Source organism: Hypomesus transpacificus, chromosome 21 (assembly GCF_021917145.1).
Source record: "Hypomesus transpacificus isolate Combined female chromosome 21, fHypTra1, whole genome shotgun sequence".
Lineage (NCBI taxonomy): Eukaryota > Metazoa > Chordata > Actinopteri > Osmeriformes > Osmeridae > Hypomesus > Hypomesus transpacificus.
In genome coordinates, this window is record NC_061080.1 from 4364997 (window position 1) to 4376002 (window position 11006).

Below are 11006 nucleotides of genomic sequence, written 5' to 3' on the forward strand. Positions count from 1 at the left end.
AGTTGAAACATCCGACCGCTCCACCGTCTTGTGCATTTTCATGTCTCATCTTTCTTCTAACTTCCCTCTCTGTGTCCACACACACACACTCCAACGCTAAATTAACACTTGATTATAGAACACTGCATCTAACCTCCCTCCCCCCCCCCTCCTCAGATCCCATTGGCTGCGGTTGGCCGCCGGCCCGGCCCACCTGCTCCACAGCGCTCCCCTTAATGTGACTGGCCGAGGATGATGGATCACCCGCTGTCACTTCCCCCTTCTCCTCCAATCAACAACCGGCCCCGCGGAAATTGATTGTTCTAATTTGCTCTCATTATTATTATGATATTAAGCACAATATACAGACACAGCTCACTGTCAGATCTGGACGCCGTCGCCATTACTTACGGAGGCTGGAGAGTAAGCCTCGACGGGGGGTGCTTTTTTCGCTCGCTCCGAGACGAGGAAGGAGCGGGGCTCGTGCGGAATGGAAGCAAACTGCTCCCCCCCCCCGTAATAAGATTTGAGATGAGCTTCCTCGCTGTGGTGATGTAGCATCTCATTATCTTCAAGACGGCGCCTCTCGTAAGGGAGGAAAGAGGATGTGATGAAGTTCCCCCGGTGTCAGATACAAGGTGCTCACACTCGCTCCGGCTCTCTGTCTCGCAGGATGTGAGGTCGCAGACACCCCCGTGGCCGTGATTGGGACTTGAAAACGAGAGGCTTGTATTTATCGCAGCGAAGAACAGACAAGAAATTTGTTTTTTTTTGCAGTAGATATGGGGTCCTAATTTAGATTGACGGTCTTTCGAGGTTTAAAAGATGGAATGATTTCCCCTCATTTTCCCAGCAGAGTTCAGTTCAACTGTGAGAGTGCGATCAATTGCTGATCAAATGCAAACATAAATAAGGGACTTTTGGAATTTGGAAGAAATCTCAGTTCATTCAGAATTCATTCACCTTGTTACCCTCCCCCCAGCCAAATCCAGCAGCACACACACACACACATGTACACACACCCCTCCCAGTGCTGTAATCACCAGCCTGGTTGGTGTTGCTATAAATGGGACCACAGCTCCAAAAGGCAGAGGCACAAAAAACTGGAAAATTCTGCTGATACAGAGCTAACCAGACCCTCCAGCTGTATAGGCCTATTGCTATGGTCTGTGTATCCCCACTCAAGCTATTACCAGTCAGAGTATATTGGCTAGCGGTTACATTAACAGGGGGTGTCTAACAAACCGCTTATGCTCCTATAATTGGATTACAAGAGCGCCGCTTTCCCATTGGTGAGATTAGGAGGCGCTGGGCATCGAGCCGACTCCCCCGGCCCGAGTCGGACGTTTTGATTCGCCGCCCTCCCTAACGACCCGCGGATGCCAGATGTTTGATTGGTGGAGTGCAGGATTGGTGTGGCTGACCATTGGTCCGTGATAATGTCATATCCGACCCTGCCAAACACACTGTCTGGGTTTTAAAGCCTCTTCTCTGGTATGGAAGTGATTAATGATGGTATATGTTCCTCTAATGGCCCTAAAGAAGAAACTAAACTAAGAAGGGGACTCGTTCAAGCTTGTCATCGTGTGGAGAAGTTTGTGTTAATAAAGTTTGATTAACATCTCATTCTCCTTGCTTGAAATGACCAGTTCAATAAGGTTGCAGTTTTGTATAATTTTACGGACTTGATTTCCTTTGTTGTCCGTCGCCATAGTATCTACTTCCTGTTTCCTGCCGTGGGCTCTTGGTACCGAACTGTACGTTCCCTTGACGATCCCCACGGAGCTGAACCAATCAAGCCAGCTGCCTCACAGCGGCATGCGGCTTTCGCACCTCAGAAGTGTGTGAAGAAAGTGTGCAAGCTACCTACTGACCCTCCCCGCAGTGACCCCCGACCTCTGACCCCCACAGAGCGTCCTGGCCGAGCGTTTGTTTGCCTTCAGCAGGCCTCGCCCGGAGCCCCGGTGTGGGGGGACCCCAGGACCAGGCTGGAGGGAAGCTGCCAGCTGCTGGACCCCCAGACAGGACCAGGCTGGAGGGAAGCTGCCAGCTGCTGGACCCCCAGACAGGAGCACCCTCTCCATCATGGAGGCGACACCTTCCCTGTGCTTTGCATAAGGAAAGAACCCCCCCCACTACCACACACACAGACATAGACACACACAGACACAGGCAAGCACAGACACACATGCACCATCACACACAGACCCACACAGACACACACAGACACACACAGACACAGACACACACAGACACAGGGAAGCATAGATATGCACCATCACACAGACAGACAGACACACACACACGAGCACAGACACACATGCACCATCACACACACAGACACACAGACAGACAGACACACACACACAAGCACAGACACACATGCACCAACACACAGACAGACACACACACACGAGCACAGACACACATGCACCATCACACACACAGACACACACAGACACAGACAGACACACACACACGAGCACAGACACACATGCACCATCACACACAGACCCACACAGACACAGACAGACACACACACACACACGAGCACAGACACACATGCACCAACACACACACAGACACACAGACACACACAGACAGACACACACACACACACGAGCACAGACACACATGCACCAACACACACACAGGCACACAGACACACACAGACACAGACAGACACACACACACACACGAGCACAGACACACATGCACCAACACACGCACACCAACTCTTCCCGTCCATCTTCATGTACTTTGGCCCGGCCCTGCAGGTGACCTGACCCTCACTGTCCCCAGCTACTCAGAGGAGAAGGACACAATCCAGCCAGATGGCAGTGGAACACACTGAATAGCACCAGGAACAACAGGATGTGTTAATGTGTAACACCGGTGCAGCCTTTAACCATTGTCCTCCAGCCACACAATGCAGGATCAGTGGGAGTGTGGGACGAGCCAGGCTAGCTGTTAGCGGGTGAGGGTGTGGAGAAATGGAGTCGGTGTGTATTCTTGGAGGAGTTCATAAAAACGGCTCTAAAACCCACTTGATTCATCACTGTCTCATTTGGGGCGGGGGGAACGCGTGGACGAAGGGTTGTCGGGTGTGGGGCCGCGGGCCGCGGTGGTGCGTGGTACTGCTGGGTTTGGGACTGAGCTGGGAGGAGGAGGGGGTGGGGTGTCGGAACCCAGGCTTGTTGACCACTGCTTTTTCATTAATATTTTATTAGTTTATATTGAAATGATAGAGTATTTTATTTGTGTATCTTTTTTTTTTTTTTTTACCAAAACAAAACTGCCTCGATAAACTGAACAGGGGTCTTAAGTGAATGGACACATTTCCAGTCGGTGACACCGAGCTAAAAGCAGGAGAGAGCCACATCCAAGCCGAATGCTGATTTAACGCCAAGCGTTTCGCTCCGCGGCCTGGCTTTGCTCTCTCGATGTATAGAAAACAAAGCCATCAAAGGCATTAAAGTCTGTTAATGCCACCTCAACACACACACACGCACCGCCGCAACAGCCAACCACAATGCCGCAAGGGAGCATCCCTAGCCCCACCTTCGTTGCTAGTCAGGCTAGCTATCACTTTCCAAAAGATGAGGGCAATTTTCTATGCAAATGGGGCTGCCGTCATTGTCCCCGCCTCGTTAATCGGAGCCTGGCTCCTTTGACAAACCCCTCAGTGATGGATGGTCGTCTGACAGCTCCAATGTGTGCACGTACTCTCACAGATTGACATCATCATTAAGGAGCCAACCCAAAGCCTGGATGGCTGAAGATTTATTCCCCTCCCTGTAAAACACACACGTTCACACACATGCGCACACACACACACATGCGCGCACACACACACACACACGTCCAAAAAAGCAGGAAAGGATGCTGCTTATACACACTCACACACACACACACACTTTTGTTGTTTTTTTAACCTCAGACACGCATACATTCTCTCCCTGATGTACACTTCCACACACACAGAGACACACTTTCATCCTTTTAACAGCTGAGCTTTCTATTCTGCAGCCACAGAGGCAGGCATGGCAGGCGGGCAAGGCTCTCACTCATTGGCTGCCTGTATCCGTCACGCTGAAGTTAATTGGTGTAGGCTTTAAGCAAATTTCCAGCAGCAGCATCAGTCGCCGCGCGGGCGCTGACGGGTGAGGCGCTGTCAGATGGTGCCCATCGATCCAACCAGGGGAAGCAGACGATTCCCAGAATGCTCGGCGTTTCAGAGTCACCCTCACGGGGACTCTGGGGTGCTGGCCGTCCATCCTGCTGGCCGTCTGTACCCCCCCCCCCCACCAACACCCCCCACCCCCCCACCCCCACTCCCACAGCCACCACCTCTGTCATGCCGACGCCGTCTGACAGGATTGGTCGGTTGGGGCTTTCGGACTCGACGAAGAAAATTTTGTGGGGTTTTTTTCTCAGTGGAGTTTTATTCATATTCCTTTATGTGGGTATCAGACCAGAGGCTGGCGTTTTAGTGTCTTCACTGGCTAAGTCCATTCCGAAGTTCATTTGAAAATGGAAAAATCGTTAGCTAACGCTATTGCTTTAGCCCCGAGCCAGAGGAGAGGAGGAGGTAGCAGAGACGTCGAGAGTGCTGGCAGGGCAGAAAGAAAGAAAAAGAGACAGGAACACGGAGAGCGAAGGCAGCTGCGGATGAGCAAAATAAAGCATTCAATATTTATGACGGAAATTAAAACTAGATAAAGATGTCACATATTAAACCTCTCCTTCCCTTCTTCTGGCACCCCCCCCACCCCCACCCTCCCCGCCCCCCCCTCTCCACCCCTCGCAGCTCCTATAGTCACAACTCTTCCCTCTCTCAATGCAAGCTAAAGCAAGAGCATTATTCCTTCCCAGCCCAATGTCTTCATAGACAGTAATGAATGCAATGCAGTGACCCAGAAAATGGAGTTTAGAGAAGGAGAGAGGGGGGAAAAGCAATCTTGCGTTTGTGGCGCAGCATTATCACTTTAGCCCCCCGCACCCACCCCCGACAACCCTCTCTTGTGTGTGTGTTTAAGTGTGTGTGTGTTTGTGTATGAGAGACTTGGAGTGTGTGCTTGAGTGTGAACGTGTGTGAGAGAGAGAGAGAGAGAGAGAGAGAGAGAGAGAGAGAGAGAGAGAGAGAGAGAGAGAGAGAGAGAGAGAGAGAGAGAGAGAGAGGGAAATAGAGTGTCTGTGTGTTAGCGTGTGGAAGAGAGAGCGAGAGAAGAGAGAGAGTATGTGTGTGTGTGTGCAGATCAGCAGGCACACTGAGGTCTCCATCAAGAGAGAATGGGCGCTGGTGACAGGCAGGCCCATTGTGAGGTTAATTAAACACTTCAGCTTTAACACCCCGTCCCTGTCGTTAACCTAAACACTGGCTCATCACTCATCCACACACAGTCCCCACACACACACTCACACACAGACACACACACACACACCACCAAATCACTACACATCACACGCTGCCGACACACTTCAGCTGGGCTTGAGAGAAACAGAGAAAGAAAGAGAGAAAGAGAGAGCAGGGGATAGATGAGGGGGGAGGAGGGGGTGGGGGGTGTTAGTGGTCATGCCCCCTACCCTGGCAAAGGTTTGCCAGATTCTTAGCAGGTTCAAAGTAGTTGTCAAACCTCTGTGAAGACTAAGCGTGGCCATAAACTGCATTCTTCATCTTGTCTGGGTTCCGTGTTAGTTTTTTTCAATTGAGAATACATAAAAGCAACACCGCCCAACATTCTCAGAAATACATTTTCAATCCCGGGAAGTGTTGAACTATCCTACTACCTCCCTCGCCCGCCATGTGATCACGGGAAACGTAGTTGACGAGTTGCAAGTAATTAGGCGATAGGTACTTAATGAGTTGCTAATCATTCTGGAATATGTCGTGGAAGAGTTGCTCCTGTTTATGGGCTAACGTAGTTGCTCATGATGATGGGATGTGCAGATGAAGAGCTGCTAATGAAGGTCAGCTCTGGTGAAATGTCTGAGGCTGTGCAGTGGAAACCCACACCACTAGATAGCAGTAGGCTACACCATAGAGAGCCCAGGACACTGCCTAAGACACTTCAACCAGAAGGACATGGACACCATTGGACTTCAGGCAGAGGTTAAGGAACCAATGGTTGTGTGTGTGTGTGTCAACCAAGTTTTATTGCAGCAGACGGTAGAAGTCCAACAACAGTCTGTTTTCCGAGTTTTGCGTACCTTGTGTGAGTGTGCGTGTGAGTGTGTTTGTGTGCGTGCGTGTGTGTGTGTGTGGCGCAGGTTCCCTCAGACACAGAGCCTGTCTGTCTGTAATGCGGTCTCTCCATTACCCATCAGCCCATTTGGCCCTCAGCGCTCAGGCTGTTGCAACAGCTTGAACGTTGCTACGCCGATGCTTCGGGGGAAGCTACAACACTGGAGCCCTGGCAAGGCGCCAACGCTGGAGTGGCGCTCAAACAACTTCTCCTGCTCCCTCTCTCTCTCCCTCGCTCTCTCTCTCTCTCTCTCTTGTTATCCCTTCTTCCCTCCCTCGTTTGTCTCGTTGACCCCGCGCTACCTCTCCTCTTCAGAGAGGCAGGAGGATCGTCCGAGGCCTCCTTCGCGCGGAGCTTTCCGACGAGCGTTGAAGTTCCTCCTCGCGCCATATGTTTAGCCGGCAAGACTAATGAACGTGTCTTTCTGAACGCGTGGTTCCCATTTTTCCTCCCTTCATTCAACAGTCGTTTTTCCCTCCGCCCCCCCCCCCCCCCCGTCTCAGTTTATGCTTGTGTTTTTTTTTTCTTCTTCTTCTTCTCCTTCCAAGAGCATTTCTCATAAAAGTGATTTATCAAAAACACTTAATACCCGACCACTGATGTTTCATAGCGAAGGATACAGAATAAGGGATGATGGGGATGGTGGATTTTTATGGTTTGACTAAGAAAAAAAGAGAGTGACGGCCATGGCATCACTCCGGGGCACGATGTGTTGTTAACTCAAGGAAAAGGGACGCGACAGGGACACGCTCCCCCCCCCCCCCCCCCCCCTTCCGTCTCTCTAGAACAGAGAAATGGCTTCGGAAGGAAAATGTCAGGAGGGATAGAGGTCATTGCCTTCCAAAGGGATAAACACACATTCCCCAACCGCCTCCCCTACCGTGTTATCATTTACTGGCCTATCGGACACGTCGTTTCCCCTGCCTCCAAAAACGTATTTGTATTTATAAATATATTTACTTCTTTATTTATTTTCTCTGAGGCCACTGATGCCGAGGAAAATGATACCACCACGTAACATTTGGGAGAGGAGAAAGAGAGCCTCCGGGATGCAATTTGTGTTCCTTCTCCGTGGAGGAAGGGGGTTGAGATGCCCTGGGGCGGCCATTTCGTTCCCCGCAGTGACATTTTTAACAGGGCGTCTGCAGGACACTGGGATGCAGCCTGAGCCAGGCGCCCCGTCATGGCCGACAGGCTGTGTGCACTGCACCATGGACGGGGCAAGCTATCTCTTCCAGTCTCTCAGCCGGGCTCAGTATGCAGGACCAGGGTTGGACCCTGAAAGGCTCCATACACTGTCTGAATGGCCAAGGGTTTAGAGGTTGACGACGACTTTACTTTTACTTTGTGTGTGTGTGTGTGTACCTACGTATGGGAGTACACGGATGTGCTTCCAGTTGTGTCTGTGTGTGTGTGTGTGTGTGTGTGTGTATGTGTGTGTGTAAGACACCACACTGAGTAACGGAGGACCATACCCTTGACTCTCCTACCAGCTTAAGAGTCCTTGTCTCTTTAATAAGGAACGCATGATCTGAAACCGCACGGCGGTATGATCAAATCCTTGCCTGAGTTCCCCTTCATTTCATTAAGTACAAAACCACACCAGTTTGGTGTGTGTTCTTTCGTCCTGTCCATATCTATCACGGCAACATTAGGGGCGTATCACCATCAATTTGCCATCATGAAGCACCACGCTGCATTCCACTCATGTGTGACCATTATACTAATGAGGTTAATGGTTCAGCTGTGCTTACCATAAGATGGATGCCACCCAGAGGAACCAACAGCCCCAGTGTGTGTTTGTGTGTGTGTGTGTGGTGTGCACGTATACGTTTCTTGGTTCGTATGATAGGTAAGTGTGTGTCTATGTGTGTGTGTGCATGTGTGTTTCTTGTTTAGTGGGATAGGCAGGTGTGTGTCTATAGGTGCATGGGTATGGGTGCATGTGGCTTTATTGGTTACTAAGAAAGGTATGTGTGGCGTGTAGGCGTGTTTGTTGGTCTGTGGATATCAGCAGAGTTTAACACTGTGATATATATAGATGTGCATGAAAATGAATTCCAGTTTTAGTTCTCTACTTAAAGTAATGGCAATTGTAATTAATGTGGAGTGACATTATAATCTTGACAAAACAATCGGTTATTGGCAATGCCACGCAGTTACAATAGTTGTCCTGTTTCCTCCTTGAACTTTACAAACTAATGCAATGAACTAACGACTTTGCGAGCACACTATTACGAGGGGGCAGATTACTTGCGCCTATTTTTTGCTAATTACAAATGATAAAACCAGCGAAGCTTTTTATTAGCTAGGCTGGTCTTTATGCTCTGCCACATGCTAGTCACTAACACTAGAGAGGAAGGAGGAAAACTACCATCACATCAAGATTGCATCATTTCTTTAACAGATGGGCTGCCAAACCTTTTATATACTCAGTTCTACATGTGGGTTTTAGCATTTTAAGAGAATTTGGGTTGAAAAAACGCACTTTGGTTTTTTTATACGACTTTAACTACCATGTAACAACAAAACCTATAATAAAAACCTTGTTGGTAAACAGGATTTGCTATATAATTAAACTGTATTAAATAGCAGTTCATATGTATCTATACTGTTGTTACTAAAGGTAGGTATTGCTATGTAGTTACCTGGTAGTCAATGTAACCTTAAAATAAAAGGTGGCTAAAAATATCTATGTATATTTCATTATCACATGCTTACCTCTACATAGTAGACAGGCCAAAAGGTATACTGCAGGTAAACTATAGAATTAGTTAAACTTGTACAGTTTAACTCTCCACATATAGGGACTCAGAAACCAAAACAAATTGAAATGTTTGAAAAAAGTTGTCCCAAAGTTCTGTTCTGCCTTTGCTACAAGAACTGTATAGCATACTTATCTCCTTCAATGCCCCCAAACCTCCAATGTCAACTCTCAATTAAATTTTCGAGGCGATTAAAATCACAGTGTGTGTTCTTTTAAACGATGATTGTCTGAGACAATGCAAAAAGAACTATCTTTAAGATCATTTCGGTCATTTTGATACCACTAGTAACAGCAAGAATGAGAGAGATAGGAACCATACATTATTGCGCTAAACATTTTATCATCCTGCCACCAAACATTTTAAAATTTTAAATTAAGAATAGCAACGTGGAAAGTGTTTTTGATTTTCAAATGGCACGTTAATGAACAAAGAGAAGTTAGGGCAATTTAACGTTAATGCAGGCAGATGTTTTTTCACAGTGGGAGTCGCCCAGTCAGCTTGGAGTGAGAACGGGGCTTTGCACTGTCTCTGGAGGGTTACTCTTTAATTGGACAATCTCAAAGTCCCCCTTTTCCCAATTCCAAATGTAAACAAGATGTGATATGGCACATCGAACGCCAAATGAACAGCAACATCACTTCAGAATGTATTGGATGTTTTTTGCAGTTGGTATCAAGATGATGTTTTTTTCCGGTACCACACAAAACAAAGTTATCCAAGAATAACACGTGAAAGTTTCAAGTCCTTTTATCTTATACCTTTTATCAACCTGAAAGAATTTACTTGAAGGTAGGTAGGTATGCTAGGTTGTATAGGAGGTGCTCTCCAATTGTTTTCAAAGTTGGAAATGAGAATTTCGCAGAGTGCACCTTTAAGGCCTTCATCTCCCCATGCACGTGAATGTTTTGATGAGAAGTTCAGAGTGCTGAGGCAGTGAGTTAGCCTCGCTCTACCCAGAGGCCTCCAGGAGTGGAACATGCTGAGTGCAGCACCCTACCCAGGCCACCGGTAACACATCAAAAGTTTTCATTTCCCCTGAAAATGCACCGACTAACACTCTACCCGATCTCAGTTGCGTAATTAACGAAACGTTAAAGTCTCCGCGGCCTAATATTGAACATTCATTTCGCTCGTATTTCACCACCCAATAGTCATATCTCTCAAGGATGTAGGCTGTTACAAAAAAGGAAAACCACTTTAACTCTATAAAAATCTCTAACTGCCTTGAATACAATGGGGCAAGTTGTGGCCAATGGGGTGTAAGGAGACACAGAAGGCATATTAATTCATAGCTATTCGCTAGGTCCTCGGCATGCGCTAAAGACGATCATCTTAAGTAATTTGTTAGTGCCGCATCGGCAGGTTTGACTTTTTAGAGAGCTACTTGACAGAGCTAGCCCTTGGGCCCCTATTTAAAAAATCCTCCAATTTGCAATTCACACACATCGGGGGAAAATGTTTAATTCCGTGGCCGTTATTCAACTCAGTTCATTAATTAAAGAAAAAAAAAACCTCTACCGTACTCCTCTCTTCCTTCGCTTTCCCGCCATCTTTTTTTTGATGAGCTTTCTTCGGGAGTAATTGAGCCTGTTAATTAGAAAGAATTAGGCGCTAATTGTACAGAGAGACCAGAGCCGGGAGTAAAAACTAAACGCCATATTTCACCAGAGCATGGCACGGCACTCCAACCTTAACCAAATTGCCTCCAACTCTGTTTGATGTCTTCAGTACTATCGGCTTCACCAGATTAAATATCAGGGTCTCTCATTTGAATGGTTTGCTCAACAGGAGAGCTCTTTTGACATTTTAGTTCACTCCCACCTGGTTTCAAGCCTGGATTACTGTTAAATTCATGCATTTCATTACAATGGTGGTCTGACTCCTTTTTTTCCAACTTCTCACTCTTAATGTTATATTGAAGGGGATTGGCATCCATCTTGTTTATGCTCTCTTTCAGTCAGTGGCAGTTGCTATATCACATTTTTATGGCCTTGCCTGTAAGCGATTATCAAAG